We start from the raw sequence: 18,262 nt of genomic DNA, 5'->3' as shown, positions 1-18,262 counted from the left end.
CACTTCTTTCTGTGTCCTAAGCATATTGAGTGATAAGTAAGCCTTATAAAATACAGCCAGTGTGCTTACCATGCTATTGAGTATAACATGTTTTACCCTTAACAAACACAAAACACACTACACTTTCACTTGATAGGGCAATGTTTTTATTTTAAGCCACGGATAATAGAAAAAAGGGACTATTTTATAAACAAATTTGGGATTTTGTAAAATGTGCGCAATGCATCTAGAAGGCTGTTTTTTCCAGACTTTTGAAGACTGAGGGGTGGGGGTAAACACTGGTTAAAGTATGTTTAATATTTTCTGTATAAATTAGATATTTTTAATATTTGGAACTAAAACGTAGGTATGGTAATACAATTTAAAACGACGTCAGTGGTCGACATTATTCTGTAATGCATATTAATAAACTTTTAAGTAATCTAAATACAAAAAAAAGCGAATTTTTTAAAGGGAAATTAATTATTATTTTTTTAACATTTTGAGTAAATATATAATAATATTCTGTTCAATTTGCTTGCTAAGGTACTGTTTTGTTCCCTTTTTTCCATAGGCTCCACAGTGTCATTCAGCTTGCAATGAAATCAAAATAATTAATTATGATTGACATCAAAACATTAAAAAAATACAATGTTTTTAAAAAGTATGAAATATAGCATCTCCATATTTAATATTTCCTCGGTCACATATTCCATTATATATATAAACAGCGCCCAACACTAAGGATACAATGAAATAATACATCTATGATCAAACTTAAACACATAGCCAAGCTATGCCCATTGTAACAAAAAAAAAGTAAAAATCCCTTTTCAAACCTGTCGGTCACGTGAAGTAGAGTTCACATGCTTCTGTGACCTCTGATTATGGAGAGATAGTGTGGTCTCGAACTCGAGACTTACGGGTTAGCAGTCAAGCTCTCTACCGCTAGACCCCTCTGTCCCCATGCTGTTGCTTATTCTGTTGATCCTACGATAGTCCCGCTCCACCGCTTACACCTGAGCTGTCTATGAGGAATGTGGTCATCCTAACCTTTGCGGATGTTGATCGACGTGCACTCAAAGTCTGTTTTTTTTTCTAAAATAACTTTTCTAATGTAATAAACTGCTACACCAGAATAAGAAAGTAATGTTATTTCAATTTATAAACGGGGTTGAATATTAAAATCACAGTTATATGATAATTGTACATAAAGATTGAAATATGTCATGTTCAGTTCTCCTTACAGCGATTGGGTGTAAGCTGTTACCGGAGGGAGATATTGATAACTGGGCGTTCATGAATTGAAGTTAAAGCAGGTGGCTTTAGCATCAGACTAGTAGGTTTAAGTATGTGCCGTTGCGATCAAGGAAGTAGATATAAATATGACTGTTTTCTAAATAGGAAGATAAGTTTAAATAAACGGCGCTGTCTTTAGGGAGCTAGTAATAAAAATGGCACTTTGTATCCACAGAGGTATGTTTAATTGTAGCCGAATCTAAATCACGCAGATAGGTATAAAAATTGAAGCGACGTAATCAGAGATGTAGGTTTAATTAAATATCGTTGCATTGTAGGCAGGTTTAAATATTGCAATTGTTGTTAACGGGGAGGTAGTCCTAAAAAAGGGTAGGCTCAGGAAAATAACTCGTAAAAACAAAACCTTTTTTAATTAATAAAAATCCTTTATTTATGTGTGTGTATTTAAGTTAAGGTAGGCTACATGAGGGAAAACATGAGGGAAAAAATATTTTCATGCAACAGGGAATCCTTTAAAAATATTATTGCCACGGAAAAAGGCCCCCATTTTGAAAAAAAAACTAGCTTTTGTTGAGGTCTCACGGTAAAACAAAATAGCATTTATCTTGCTCAAATAATAACTAGTTGATCATTCTTTTACGAAATCGTATAGTCTCAGTAGACGAGTTTTTGCAACAAATACAAAAAAACACTAGAGAAATATGTTTCTTTATGAATTTAAAAATATTTGTATGGTGAAATACCATTCAATTTAGAATTAATTTTAATTATATTTTATCCCAACAAAATTATGAAAATGCAAAGGTATGTCTAAACACGGTGCTGTCGAAAACGTCCATGTCGGTTTAAATATAGTGTCTTAGAGATTTATTTGTCTGTGGGAGAATTGTTGTCGGAAGGTTGAGCATACGACTGCTAACCCGAAAGTCTCGAAATCGAATCCAGAGTTCGTGTTAGTAAATCGCTATTGTGTACACCCAACTCTGAGTCGTTCTTGACTTAAAATAAGAAACGTAAGTGGATGGGGATAGCTCATCACGTTATCCTTGCATATGTCAATATCACTGAAACACGGACCGTCATGTTCGGAAAGGTTATTTCACAGTGCTCTTGTAAAAATATAATTTTTACATAAATCTTCTTAGTAAAATTTGAATATTTTCAAAGTTTAAAGACAAATTTACAAATACACATTAAAATATGAGTATCATAAACGTATGATAATAAATATGATATATTTAAAAAGCTCTTTATAATTAAATAACTTACCATTATCGCATCTCCCAGACAATGCCCATCTAAATAAAGAAAAAGATAACTAAGGTGTATCTTTGGCTTCTTTTTAGTTCTCAATTGTAAAGGTGGAAAAGATTACAACTCTCAGAATTGATGATTACGTATCAAGCGGTCATGTGCCAACTGGCCTGATTACTCAGATATCATCCAACTTTTCTGTCTGGATGATCTTATATAGCCTTTACCCATCTAAGAACAAACTACAATTTAGAACTAAATCAACTTTCCTCTCTTAGATATTTTATTATCCCTACTTAGCGAGCCCCAGCTGTCTTTACTGGGGACTTTACGGTTTAGTAACCATGAGCTTTAACCTCCCTACCACACAATCCCCAACCCCTTTTGGTTCTGATTTATGTTAATTAATCACATTGCTGAATGTAAATTATAACATATTATAACTGTAAATTTTAGTCCGCCTATCTGCAATTTAACTCTAAATCAACTGGTTAAACTGTTAAATCTTTTAAAATTCCATGTAAAACTCTCTCTCTCTCTCTCTCTCTCTCTCTCTCTCTATATATATATATATATATATATATATATATATATATATATATATATATATATATATAGAGAGAGAGAGAGAGAGAAATATATATGTTATATACACAGACTGCATACTTGAGCTAGGCCTTTTTAAATGTACCAATTTCGGAACAGAACAAAACTAAACTCAAACACAACGCAATACAAACACAAAAGCTAAAACAAACACAAAGCAAACGCAAACGCAAACACAAACACGCTAACACAAACACAAACGAATACACAAACACAAAGCAAACGCAAACACAAACATAAACGCAAACACAAAAGAAAACCCCAAACGCAACACGCAAACACAAATGCAAACGCAAACCTAAACGCAAACAATAACGCATAAAATAAACACAAGTTTAAATGCAAACATAAACGCATAAGGCTCGCAGTCTAGCCCTGGTCGCCAAATCGCACCCTATCGGGACACCGGTGGAACCACTTGATTCAATTTAGTAAACTACTAAAATACCCTTACTTTTTTATAGTCTATTGCGATCACTAAAAATAACGTAATTGCCATAGCGCTCATGGGGAGGCCCTTGGCGCAAAATAGAACTTTGTCGAGCCGTAAGAAGCACTTGATTCGATTTAGTGCTGGGCTTTATTAACCCTTCTTATCCATAACCTATCGCACTTTTTAAAACAAACGTAGACGCCATAGTGCTCACGGGAAATCTTGGAGCTCCAAATAGCTTACAAACCATACTAACCCAATAGCAATGAATTTCTGGAAGCTAATGAAAATACCCTGGAGGTGGTTTCTACTTTTAAAAATTCAATTTTACACAGGCGGCCCCCGGCAAGTTGTGATTGGGCGCTCTTGTCTTTGCCGCGAGCGCTATGTTGAATCCTACATTCATATTAAACAGTGCGAAAGACTATAGATAAGATGGGGCGTTATTGTCGTTCACTAAATCGAATCAGACGCATTCGCCGTCACGCCGTCAGGGTAAAATTTGACTCCCCAGTTTATCCCTTGAGCGCTATCGCTTACGTTTGATTTTATTTTTTGTGTGCGTTAGGCTATGGATAAAATGGGATATTAAAGTCGTTCAATAAATTAAACTGGGTACTATAAGGCATACTAGATTAACCTATGAGCGACACAGTTTTTAATTAGCCAGGGGCCCTACTGGGCGCCATTTCGGTAGTGTATTCGGGGACTCCCAAGAGCGCCCCTCTACTCCTTGACATCTGGGCGGTCACCGAAATGTGTTCCACCTCACAATTACCGTGAGTGATTAATATACACTTGATGCTTACATTGTAGGTGAACCCGTGCCCCGATAAAAATGATACAAGCAGAGGCGTAGCGAGGGGGGAGGGGCGGGGGTGCGGACCTCACCGGGTGACACCATTTAGGGAGGTGACACCAAGGCAAAAAATAGCAAAATATATAGAGCAAAACTTGAGGGGGGTGCAAATCGAAAGTTTGAGGGGGTAGGGGGTAGTGCAAATCGAAAGATTAAGGGGGGGTGCAAATCTCGAAAATTTGAAAGTTTGTCCCTGAGAAGGGTCACTACGCCTCTAGGGGGTGACACCATTAAGTGCCACACCGGGTGACACTCGACCTCGCTACGCCACTGGATACAAGCACGGGCAATTCAGTTTTAGAAAACAAGGCCACACCTCTTAGAATATATTATTTGTGACCTTCTTAGAATTTTTAGACGGGTACGTTAATATGTAATAATAATTTAAAAAAAAAAAGCTAAACAAGGAACAAGGAGTGCTCCTAAATGACGGCACACCTGGGGACGAAGAGGGATAATCTGATTTTTGTGAAGATGCTTGATGCTGGTCAGAAATAGTAACCACATTATTTTTTGCATTTTACAAATATGCGCTACAAACATAATTTAATCATCCATTTCAAGCTATGGAAATTGATTAGAAATTATAGTAGAAAAGAGATCCATGTTTCGGTTATGCTCATGTTTGCTGAAGTCCTATTGTTCTAACACCCGGCTGAAAAGGGTTCATAGCTGGGGACAAAAACATCAAGGAAAGATAATTCCAATATCAATAAACTACTATCTTGTAGTTTGTTCTTGGATGGACAAAAGGATGAGCGGGATAAAATCGGAGTCATTGGCCTATATAGCGCAAGGCAATTTTACACGTGATACTTAATTAATTTTTTTCGACTCTAGAATTAAAAATTGAAGTAGAAGAAAGAAATTTGATATTATTATACTCAACTTTGACCGAGCTCAGTAAATAGTTTTAAAATAAGAAAAAAAAACGTTAATTTGAAAGAGTAAAATAATTTTCATTGACATAATTTTTATGTGACGTTGGGTGAAGTGGTGGATAGGTAAATATATATATATATATATTTTAAAACTAGACTACGTTTTCGGATTAATTATTTAATACTAAGTAAGAATGTCGTGGCGTCTTAGTAGGATTGTCGTGTCGCCTAGTGGGATTGTATTAGCATCTTGGTAAAAATGCCGTGGCGTCCAAGCCGGATTGACGTAGGGCCAAATGTAATTGTACAGGAGCCTAAGTGTAAAAGTGATCGCGTATTATAATTAATTAAATCGTGCTGCCATATTCCAATATTTGTTTATATATATATATATATATATATATATATATATATATATATATATATATATATATATATATATATATATATATATATATATATATACATATATATACATATATATATATATATTACTCTCTTACTCATTTGGTCGCACACAAGTCATGGAATCACAGCACTGTGGTTCCCAGATGCCCAAATTACAACGACGGTTCCTTTTAACGCATGGGCAACTGTCGGATTGAAAAAAAAATAGTCTCTTTCATGCACGTCTTCGTAAAAGCTTATGCCCCCCCCCACCCTCCCCTCCCCCCCCCCCCCCCGTCACATCTTTTTGAAAGGTCGTCCACTCCCTCTACTTTAAATTGTAATATAATTCATATAGAAAATAAATAATTTCAATAGTGTATACCACAGCCGTCCCCCCCCCCCACAACACACACACACACAAAATGAGATTTAATTTTCAGGTGCAATCCCATCCACCGGGTACAACAATTTCTGGAGGGAAAAAAAGCACTAGTTGGGAAGAATGCATGTTAAGTGGCGTGTATTATTTATATAAGACCGTTCAGGCTGCACCTTGGTAAGTCAATATTCGGGTGTATGATGCATTTGGCTTACAATAAGGTAATAAACACCGAGAAAGTGTATTCAATTGTATAAAAATAAAAGAAAATAATTTGTATTAACCTTGTATGATTTATGTTGTTGTAACGTATCAATTTTTGTGTACATTTTCAATTTGATACTACTATTAAAATCCAATTTTTAGTTTTATGTTTGCAATACTTTCAGTTTACTATATTAAGCAACTTTCTGCTGTAAGATTAAGGAAAGCAGCCTACACTTTCGAAACAGCCAGTCTAGTGGACAGATGAAGTACACATGTTTCAGGGACCCCGATAATTAAAGGCGAAGTGTAATCAACACTATGCCCAATCGCCTTAACCTTCTCTAACATGAGCCAGGTATCCATTAGAGCTTTGTTGATTCAGGGACGTCCTAAGTACTCGAGCCCGTGATCCGAACTCAAAGATTTTCACATAAGCTTCCGTACTCTATATTATCCGACCACGCAGTCCCCGCATACTTAAAACTAAAGCATGGAATGAATTGAATAACTATTAACCAGGCTATTACACTAGTTGCTAAAAAATGAGTACCTACCTGTCCGAGTGCACTGCAAGACTCGCCAGGATTACCAGAACAACTATCATCTTCATTTTCATCAGGTTTGTGCGGAAATGCTTAAAACATAAACAGATTTGAAAATATTTTTTCCTCTTTCTACTTTCTCGTATACATAGTATAAAGGAATTATTGTAATCGTGCAAAAAAAGAATAGAGATTGTTTTCAAATCTCGAAGTTTTACACCTCCCTGAGTGGACAAAAAGTTTTGCAATCTTGTCCGTATTTGTGTGTGTCTTTGTGTGTGTGTACACGATAACTTGAGTACCGTTACAGCTAGGTCGCCGGAAATGGAACGTGTTTACTGTTATTTTTTTTTCAAAAACCTGTAATTTGAGCACTGTTTCAAAAAGATTAATGAAATTTCACATGTAAGTAAAAGATTTATTTTTCTGCCTTTATTCCAATTTCTGTTGACGGAAGTAGTAAATCACGCTATTTCAAATTTCTAAAAAAAAAACGCATGTGAATTTATAAAGTAAAAATAATATTCCGCACTATTATACACATATTGTTTGGCGTTTACTTGGTGCGCAATTCTTTTTTCTACAAGATTCTATTCTATTTTTAAAAGTTTAACTAAGTAATAAACCGGGAGTGATTACTCCTAAGCTTTCTGGAATATTCTTATATAACACTAAGAGGGGTGGTAACTCGGGATATAGATATGATTTTTTCAACAACAAAAAATAACGAAACGAAATATGTACAGTTGTATAGCCTGAAAAGTACACACAATAAAAAGACGCCATTGATTCTAGAGTAAAAAGAATTAAAAGTTCAAAGGCTGAGGTCGACTGATATGTGGGCAACATCTGTCTTTTCTCACCTTACCAACCAGGCATTGTGCTTGGATTTGTAATGCGCAATCATCTAATGATCGACAAGACTATTGAGAACGTTTAGAATTGGATGATGGGTATATAGATGTATATAAGGTAAGTAGCACTTAGTTTATCATATTGTATTTTTGTAAACCTATACTTTTAATGATGTTTTCAAATAAATCATAAAAACGGATTTGATATAAATTTTATATTAACACAACAGGTAGATAATCTCTACGTTCTTATATACGCATCAGGCCCACTTACACAAAATTGAAATGCATATTAAATAATAAATAAATAAATAAATATATATATATATATATATATATATATATATATATAAATATATATATATATATATATATATATATATATATATATATATATATAATTATATAAATATATATATATATATATATATATATATAAATATATATATATATATATATATATATATATATATATATATATATATAATTATATAAATATATATATATATATATATATATATATATAAATATATATATATATATAAATATATATATATATATATATATATATATAAATATATATATATATATATATATATATATATATATATATATATATATATATATATATATATATATATATATATATATATATAACCAATTAAGTCAAATTTGATGTCATATTGCATAAAACTTGGTTCTGAAACGAATTGTTTTAATGACAAGTTAATCTTGAATTGAAATGCATATTTTTATAGCTAATCTAACCCAACCCTAAACCTATCCCAATTTTATGAGACCTAATTTAAATTCATATTATCAGATCTAAACCGACACTGAAATGACTATGCTAAGTTTAGCCAAACAAACTTAAGATTAACTAATTAAAGCTAAGCTTAAACTTACCATACGGTCTATATTATAATTATTGAAAAGTAGGGAATATTACCAGTCTACATTTATACATCTTACTACTAGAACTAGACTAAGGCATACAAATAAACTTTACTAAACTTAGTAAACCTAGCGTGCAACTGCTATATTTTTTTTTAGGTTTGCTTTAACCAATGCAAATCAAAATTTTATTACAATATGTGTTAACCACATGCTAACCTTCTTTTTAATATATACATACCATGTTTGGAGTAAATTTCAATTACTTATTATCAAAATATAATTTATGTCAATCCACATTTTAAAAAACCTGCCATTTCTAAGAAATCCTAAAACAATTACCGTGTCTCCTGACAGTATTCAAAAGTATGCGTGTAAACATTAATCTAATAAAAAACAGTTGGATGACAATTGTTGAAACCTAAGCTAAGCACACTTACCTGACTGTTGAAGATGCCAATTAAAATGTTTAGGTTTGAAAAATTTAGTAGTAAGGTAAGAACAAAGAAAAAGTAAGAACATGTTTAAGATCTATAAAAACGATTGTGAACTACACATACAGGAAGAGATTAAAAATCGCTGCACCGGAAGTTAAAAAACATTAATCCGGTACCTTCCGGTGACTCAGGGGATATAAACATATTAATTGCGAGGTAAGTGGCGCGTTGTGGGAGAAATACAACAGGCGCTAGGTTGACGGTGATGTATTTTTCTCTAAACTAAAACTAACATCTCCACCTCAACTTCAAATTTAACCAGAAACGAAAAATATCATTGAAATCTAATTTTATCCAGAACTGACATTTTAACCGATTTTAACCTTAATTTCGCACGTAGCTACTGCACATTCATATTAAATATTCAACGGGCGCTAGATTGATAGTGTTTTCTTTTTCTCAAAAATAATACCTAGTACCTAGACATTTCCGCATAACTTTATCTAGTAAAATTGATCTACACGCAATTTGTGGACATCTATATACTACTAAAATTCAAGTTTGTTTACATGTTTGAATATTTATTTGTTTTTTTTTTCGTTTTTTTTTTGTTTGTCTGATTGGGTAATGGAGAGAATCTGCTCTATGTGTAGGGCTGTAAAATAGTATGTATGTAATGTTTTCAGACAGACTGTTAATCACAAATTTATTTAAAGACGTTAATTAATTTATTGATTTATTCATTGGTAGATTAACCACATTAATTTTAAAAGTTTAGAAATTAAAAGTTTAGAAAAACGATTTTACTTTGAGGGAATAGTGACGTCACATATTTTTTTTTCTTTTTAGTACAATAAATGGCGGCTTCTATCAAAGAAGATTGTGTTCCCATTCCAATGTTTAACGCGTTCTAAAGCTAATTTTCTGTCGGCTATAACTTTAACAATACGTCCATTTGCTGTTTTTATTATGTACAAACACTTATATCAATTTTCAAATGTCTTTTTCATTTAATTTTACAATAAATGTATCTAGCTCTACAATCTGTCCAAGAAAGTTATTTATAGATCTAAATATCAGGTGGCCAAGAAAGTTATTTATAGATCTAAATATCAGGTGGCCAAGAAAGTTATATATAGATCTAGATCTAGAATCTAGATCAAAACAGAGACTAATTAGTTTAGTTAAAAAAAGTATCCATTTTAAAATCATAATACATTTTTGAGTTTCTTTATTAAACTACTTTAGTCCTTAAATACTTGATATAAATCTTTGTGATGTATCTATTTAGATCTAGAATAGGTCTAATCTAGATCTAGCAAGAGCTACGCAAAAACTAGACTTAAGCAAACCAGTCGTATAATATAGATAATTCTATATAGATTTAGATAATAGTGAGTTTCTATATACTAAACTATTTCAGACCTTTATTATTTTATATAATAAAGGTCTGTTTAGCTGTGGAATTGGTTAATTTAAGATAAAATTTAAATTGAAAGTTACTAGACTTAGATCTAGATCTAGAGATAGGGCCTATGCGCTTAAATCAAGTTGCGTAAGGAGACTCAACAAAAAACAGCAGTGACGTCACGAATCTAGATATTTAAGTTGTAATTGTAATAGGCTTTCCTGCAGGTAGCACGGGTTCTAGACACATCACGTCAATGTTAAAAAAAATCAATTTGTTTTTTTTAGATGTGAATGATAAAGTTGCCTATCTGAACTTGGCAGGAAACAGGGCAGGTGAAGTAGAGTTCATCTGTTTCTTTGTCCTAAGCATATGAAGGGATAGTGTGGTCAGAGACATGCTAGGCCGGAATCGTTTTTTTAAACGATAAAAACATGCTGTCTGAGACTTGGCGGGACACTGGGCAGGTGAAGTAGAGTTGAGTAGGTCACCTGTGACGTCAGTATATGAAGGGATAGTGTGGTCAGACCTATGCTCAGCTGAAATCGGTGTTTTTAAAAGTGGTCGAGTCGGTAAAGCTCATGGTTGCTAAACCGAAAAGTCTCGAGTTCGAACCCTCGGGCAGATGAGGCTCGTTAGCTGGGGACAGCCACTCTTCTAGGAGAGACAACTCCAAAATTAAACAACTGCTGCCTTGTAGTTTGTTCTTGGTTGGACAAAGGCTATGGAAGCAAATCCAAAAAGAAAAGCAGGCTGAAATCGGAGTCAATGGCCTCAATGGCGCAAAAACCAGTTGACACGTAACGCTTAATTGTGTTGGAGGCGTGGTCGAGTCGGCAAAAAGCTCATGGTTGATACATTCGAACAGTCTCGAGTTCAAACCCACTGGCAGATAAATCTCGATCCCCTTCAACACTAATAATTAAGAACGAAGAAGAAGAAGAAGAAAAAAGATAAAAAACGTCTTTTTGAATGTGGGGTCTGGTAATTTTGTGATAAGTGACAGACGTGATGACCCACGAAACCCACAGTTATCCAAGGGATGACCGTGTAAGTCTAGTTGATACTAAATTTAGTCGTAGTCATACCCCTAAGCCTTGCATCTAATCTTAAACCTAACAAAAGTTGCATGCATGAATCACTGAAAGAAACACTGGTCGCATGTTTGATCGTACAGACCAGCCATTCTTTACCTAGAACCATTTCCTACTTATGGCTGCTAAACCTCAATTATGCGGTGTTTCTTTCAGATTTATTTTTTCCCGGGAGAGGCGGGACGCATTTTGAACTTTTACAGTTGATTAAATTCTCATTGGGGGATGGGTAGTGAACATAGGTGATAAAGTATATATTTTGAATATAATTTTATATTTTGTTTCCAGGGGGAGGGGTGGTAGACGTTATCATGGAGTGTGTGTAGGGGGGGGGGGGCGTCACCCCTCGACGAAGAAATGGCGGAAAGAAACTCTTCATGCATTCCACTTTTAAGAATAGGCAAATAAATTAGGCGGTAATGTTTTTTGTTTAGTTTTTCGGCATTAAACTTTCAATTCTGTGTACTCTAGAATGACGTCATTTTATTGTGTGTACTTTTCCGGCTTTACAACTGTACATATTTCGTTTCGTTTTGAAAATTTTCTATATGTACAGACAAATGTAGGGGCGCCAACCCTCTTAGAAGAGAAAAAATGAATATTAGATATCTGTTAGGGGTCGGTGTGGTCGGTAAAGCTCATGGTTGCTAACAGTCTCGAGTTCGAACTCTCGGGCAGATGTGGCTCATAAGGTGAGGACAGATACTCTTAATTATGTTGGAGGGGATTTTCCTGTTTCTGAAAGTCGTTAAAATGTTAAACGACACCTGTTATAGGATCTAATACTTATTTGTAAATTTAATAATAGGCCATGGTTTGAGATAGTGGGCTTTCAACGGGCACCGATTGTGCATGGCTGTAGTCGACGGGGGGTCTTAGGTACCTAACTCTGATACTATGGGCTTTGTATAAGATCTTGGGATTTTTTAAGTAACGCTCATATAAGCGCCGATAAGAAGAGTTAGGCCCGCTAGAGTTTATCTAGCTCTTGTCTCTAATTTTTGTTTGCTCAAATCGGCCCTACTTTACTCATCTACGTCGGAGAGGCTTCATATCTATCTCGATATGGTGCTTCCTTAATTTAAGCAATCAAGTTAATAGGTCTTGTTTGGGGAAATTAGACTTAATTAACAAATATGCCATCTTGGGCATTGTCTTTTGTGGTGCACCTATTTGCGGTAATTTATATTTGACTTGTTTCGAGAAGGTGGGTGTTCTAAAGGCCTTATAACTTTAAAAGCTTTAACATAAGACTTTGGGGCACATTGTGTTATGATGCATTTAATTCAATCTTATAAGTCGGTCTTAATTGTATATGCAAATTATAAAATACAAAAGTTTGCCCAGAAATTACGCACACATCATCACAGCTGGTCAACCCCCCCCCTCCTGCGCCCTCATCCTCCTGTTTCAATAAACGACAGTAAGTCTACGATTCGCTCCCACATTAAATACAATTATTTAGCTATTTTGAAGCCGATTGTTTACAAAAAAAAATATATAATTAATACTGACGTGTATCAATTTTATGTATATTGATCAATGCGTGTTACACATTTCAAAAATCTATTAAATCGAGCAATCAACATCCCCCTCGCCACACGTCTTCACCTGCACATACACTGAGAGTGAAGCTATTCACAAACAATCGTTCAGCAACAATAAAAAAACAACATAGTTTAATGTATCAGACTTACCGCGCTGTAATCAGTTCATGAGTGTTGAAGATCTTCCCATTATGTACCTTTCAAATCATACCAGACAGCTTGCGGGGCTTGACTAGCTGCACCATTAACCAATGAACACATTTTACGTAACAAATTAATTAACCAATCATCGCACCTCTATGAGCACAGGAGAACATAACTTGCCAATCTGGACCATAAGCCAATGAGCTAAGGAAACTGTTTTCGTAACAAACAAACAAACAAACCAAGAGTTATTTTCTGTTAACACAAGCCAGGAATCTAGGTCACTGTACCCATCAACCAATGGACACATTTTACGTACAAAGTGATTAAACAAATCGTGGCTTGTCTCTGAACACGTGCAATGGTGACGTGTCATTGGCCACGTACAATGTTTTATTGGAGGGGGGGGGGGGGCGTGGCACAGTCCCACCACCCCTTCCCACCCCCAAAAATAAAATTTGATTAGAACAAAAATATACTTTTATCCGAGTCATCTCCCCGGAAACTTGCTTTGCTAGAATTATTGTTGTCTAGCCTTGTTTCCAGAGGATAAAGTTATTAAAATTTCATGGAAACAATATGGAATGACCCACACATACACTCATTGAAACCATAAGCCCAAATCCAACCGACCCCCCCCCCAACTAAATTTATTACACATTGATCGACTTCCACCCAAAGCGTGCCATATTTCACATGTCGGAGAAAAGTCTGGGAAGGGCGTCTAGTCCATGTGTAGACCTCGACTTCAATTTTCAACTAAAGAAAAAGGTGGATGGGGTTGATTAGAATGTCGAACAGGTTGGGAAGTTTGCGCATGGGTTATGTGTTCTTATGTTAGTATTGAAGTCTGTCTAAGGCAGAACATATTTAATTAGGCCATCACCTAACATCAAGCGATCTGAATAATGAGTATTGTATTAAAAATTAGTAAACTTATTTATTTGTTTATTACCCACATACAAGTGCGTGGGATTAATGCATGCCTTAATTACATGTAGAACGTGCTATCGACCAGGCCAACCGTTTTATTAAAAAATTCCTACCATTTCCACAAACAATTGGTAAAACTAATTTGTAAATGGCGTGGGGGGATCAAAACGGCCATTGACAAATCGGCCCGGTCAAGACGACCCCGACAAAACGGCCCCGACATAAAAGCCCCGCCTAATCGACCCCGTCAAAAGGGCTAGCGAGGAAAATAGGCTAGAGGAAAATAGGCTCCCGTCAGTTTGGCTCCCAATAAAACAGTCCCCGTCTTTACGACTCACGACAAAACGGCTTCCGCCATTTCGTCTCCCGACAATTAATGTCCTCTTATTTTGGCACCTGTCAATACATTTTTCGTAGAGACTAAGTCTCCCGGCGAAAAATCCTTTTAAATATGACAAATTCCGCTGCTTACACCTACAATGGTTTTACGTTCGAGTTCAACACACGCCCCTTGGTGGACAAATAAAGCTCAATGGAAGTCCAGATATTCTTAGCTGAGTGAAAGCTGCTCTTGTTTTACCTATCTTTGTTTAACATCGTACTCTTTTTTCGCTAGTAATTCACAATAGTACCTAAATATTTAAATGACTAGCAATCTTGTTAGCTGACCTCATCACGTGTGACACGTGAAGTGCAGGCAGCGATACATTTTTAGTACTATTGTCTTTTGGTTGTGAATGTTAAGTCCATACTTCGCTGTCTTTTCTTACACAATGTCTGTTTTCTCCTGTATCTGCTGTTTGTTTTGGGAGAGGAGCGCGAGGGCGCCTGCAAAGCCCAATTTGTAAAAAAATTTTCCACAGAGTTCACTGAATCCGATTTTTACGTTCTGTGACTGCTGTTTTCATTATCCAGTCGATGGTAAGAAGAAAGGACATCGGTGACAACATGCATCCTAGACAGACTCCTATTCGCACTTAAAACAGTTTGTAAGTTTAGCTCCATAGACTAAACAATTACCAGTAACAAAAAAGTAGCTCGAAATCACATGTAATTACAGATTCCATACGGGTAATTTGCTTCACAAAGATTTGAAGGGATTAAAATACAGCATGGTCTGAGCGTGATGTATCTAATATAAACGCTGACTTTAAAAATATGTAGCGATGTATCAAGTCACTGTTGTTGTATTGAAATTAAATTATGCATATTACCGGCAAAGTTAAAAAACCTAAATTCTTTTGAATACGTCGGAAATGAATACAATGCCTGAAATGGGTTGTTAAAGTATGACATACATCAATATTTCTATCATGTATAATACATTTCCTAGTCATTATATAGAATTCCAAGTAACAAACTCTAACAAAGTTTAGAGTCCGCTTTCTTGCCAGAGTTATGTTTAGGGATAGCATTTGGGTTAGAGGTAGGGATAGGGCTAAGTTTAGGTTTAGGGTTAGGGATTAGTTAGGGTACGGGTTAGAAAGAAAATAAAGGGCTACTCAAAATACCAATCTATACTTCAATGTTGCATCACACATTTCTGATTCACTTGTTCTTAAAAAAGATTTCCTATTGTTTATTTTGCATTTTCTCATCAGAAGCGTAGCGACCCCTCCCGGCGCCCCGGGCGAACTTTCAATTCTGCCGCCGAAATTCCGGAAAACATTTTATAATTTGGTTGTATTATTTGTGTGCGATAACACTTCACTCGACAGTAATTAAATTCCCTTTATGATGCGGTAAAAAGATTAGAATTGTCAGAAAAAGATCTGCTTAGAGGGAAGTTTGTAGTAGGCGTCTAGGCGTGTATTCGTTTAGGCCAGTCTTTATATTTTCTATCTTTGGAACAGTCTCTGTTATGATCTGGTACATAGTTGGATTATACGTTTGTTAGAATAAGGTCATACAGTTGTTCTACAATAGCAAATTATCAGAAACATTTCTTGAACACATTGGAATATGACACGGATATTTCGTTGACTGGTTGATTGTATAATGAAACAAGCTAGAAGAAACAAACTAGGAATAAACGGACACAACAGCTCAAAGTCTTGGATTTCACAGATGTGTGCTGCCTCCTTGCACGTATCCAACAACAAATGCAGAACAGCAGCGATAAAACACGTTTTAATATTCTAAGCCAATGTGGAAATCAAATGCATTGTAAAAAAACTCACTCGTGATCTATAGCTAAATATGAAGTAGTGGATGGCCGTTACAGTTAGACAAATTAGTAAGGTTGTAAACAGCCATCACAGCTAGATTAATTAGTGAGATTGCTGCGTCATAATTAAAAAAATATATTATTCTAGACAAATACGGTTTAAATAAACCTTATGCAAAATGAAAATAATTACATCTTGTTTGTTTTTAAATGTTCTGTGATTTTATGTGATTTTTGTTTGTAATTTTTTTTTTAAATTGCTTTTACCTTTCAATGACCATTTACCTTGTAATTTAATTTATATATTCTGTAAAAGAAATTGTGGGGCCCAAAAATAATCGGGATCTCCAGACTGCTGTTTTATTAGCCCCCCCCCCCCCCTCACACACACTATTCTTTAATCCATAATTTGTATTTGTGTCTGAGGGCAAGATTGCAGTATGTGTGTGTGTGTGTGTGTGTTTGTATTTGCTCGTGAATCAGTCGAATCAGGTACAAATATTTTATTCGCCAGAAAAATATTTACGTCTGTATTTAATCAAACAGGGATTAGACAGGAAACACATTTTGTTATAAGTAAAGCTCAGTCCCTATAAAACTATAAATCCTATTGTTTTAATTACACAAGTATGCAGGTTATTTCCTTTATATCGCAAACTGGATTCAAGGGGAACACCTTTTTATAACGTTCTTTCCAACAATAAACTGGTTTATAGTTAATGCTCACTTGTTCATTAGCAATGTAACTATAAGCCAACAAGAGTTAGGTTATGAAATATATTGAAATTTACTAATAACACAGCACAGGAATATGTTTAATAATGTTTTATTAGAACAAATGGAGGTATTAATGATATTTCGCAACTGACAAAACAAATATTATTTTCGATGATTTAGAAGCAACCCTAATTATTTAGTTTACTTATTGACCTAGGAATAGAAGTAATTTATTAATGCACTGATTAAAATAGTTGTAACGGCCGTCAATTTTGTCACTTGTTAGAATAGCTATAACGGCCGTCCATTTCATCAGTTGTTAGAATAGCTACAACGGCAGTCCACTAAATCTACAGTGAACCTAGTTGTAAAGACCGTCCATTACGGCACTGTTTAAACAAGAAATATCGCCCATCTACTAAGTCACTGTTAAAACTCTTAACGACGGCCGTCAACTACGTCACTAGTGAACCTGGCTGTAATGGCCGTCCATTACGTTACATTATAACCTACCTAAAACGGCCGTCCACTTCGTTATTTGCAAATTACAGTTAATAAATCTTCCGTGTAACAAGTAATATAAGATGTAACATTAAATACAACATTCTACAATTAATCCACACATTTAATTAAACTACTGAGTAATTAATTAAAGTTTAAGAGCGTGACAATTTCGAAACGAGCAAGTATTACAAAGGTCTAACCCAGGGGTCTCCGAAGAGAAAAAAATTGAAAGAAAAACTGTCGGGGGTCGACAACACACTCGAGGTCCAAGTTTGCTATCAAGATATTCTTCACGTATTCAATATATCTATAGTTGAGCCCATGTGACATATTAAATTCGCCATCTTTACCACAGGATTCAGTACACTGCTAATGTCCATATATTTACCACTCAAAGCTTGCATATGAGTAATAGAGTGCAGGAGCATTGGTTTCTTTAACTCATTGAATATATCCTCTCCGGTAAAAGTGGCATACATATTATGTAGGGAAGCCAGCTCTTGTGTGATGTTCATGTCTTCATCCACACCCCTAATGAACACTAGCAGTTGAGAGGTGGAACAGCTGTCCATTGCAATTTTAAAAAATAGTAAAACGTGCTTGCATTTTTCGCTATTTGAGTCCCGATGTTTTTACCAATGTCTGCAACACGGTGGGCAAAGGTATTTGCTCTCAAAGCTACATTTTCAGATTGTTTTGAATTATCTGTGCAAAGCAGCTCCTAAGCCACCTCTTACAGACATTTTTTCCGTGGAAAAAAATATCTCCGCGGG

The 18,262-nt window shown here is 35.1% G+C and overlaps 1 long non-coding RNA gene across 1 annotated transcript; it reads right to left on the bottom strand.

Moving 5' to 3' along the window:
• Positions 1-460: 460 nt before the first annotated feature.
• LOC131934733 (uncharacterized) lies at positions 461-13,254 on the bottom strand. Its single transcript, XR_009385833.1, has 5 exons — positions 13,175-13,254; positions 6,803-6,882; positions 5,776-5,865; positions 2,509-2,537; positions 461-572 (listed from the first exon to the last, which is right to left on the bottom strand). It is a non-coding gene; the product is annotated as an uncharacterized LOC131934733 (long non-coding RNA).
• Between the last annotated feature and the right edge of the window lie 5,008 nt (positions 13,255-18,262).

The sequence above is a fragment of the Physella acuta genome, unplaced genomic scaffold (assembly GCF_028476545.2).
Source record: "Physella acuta isolate Inbredline_101_S28 unplaced genomic scaffold, ASM2847654v3 ptg000116l, whole genome shotgun sequence".
NCBI lineage: Eukaryota > Metazoa > Mollusca > Gastropoda > Physidae > Physella > Physella acuta.
The sequence above is the reverse complement of the archived record's forward strand: the minus strand, read 5'-3'. Positions and strand labels throughout refer to the sequence as shown.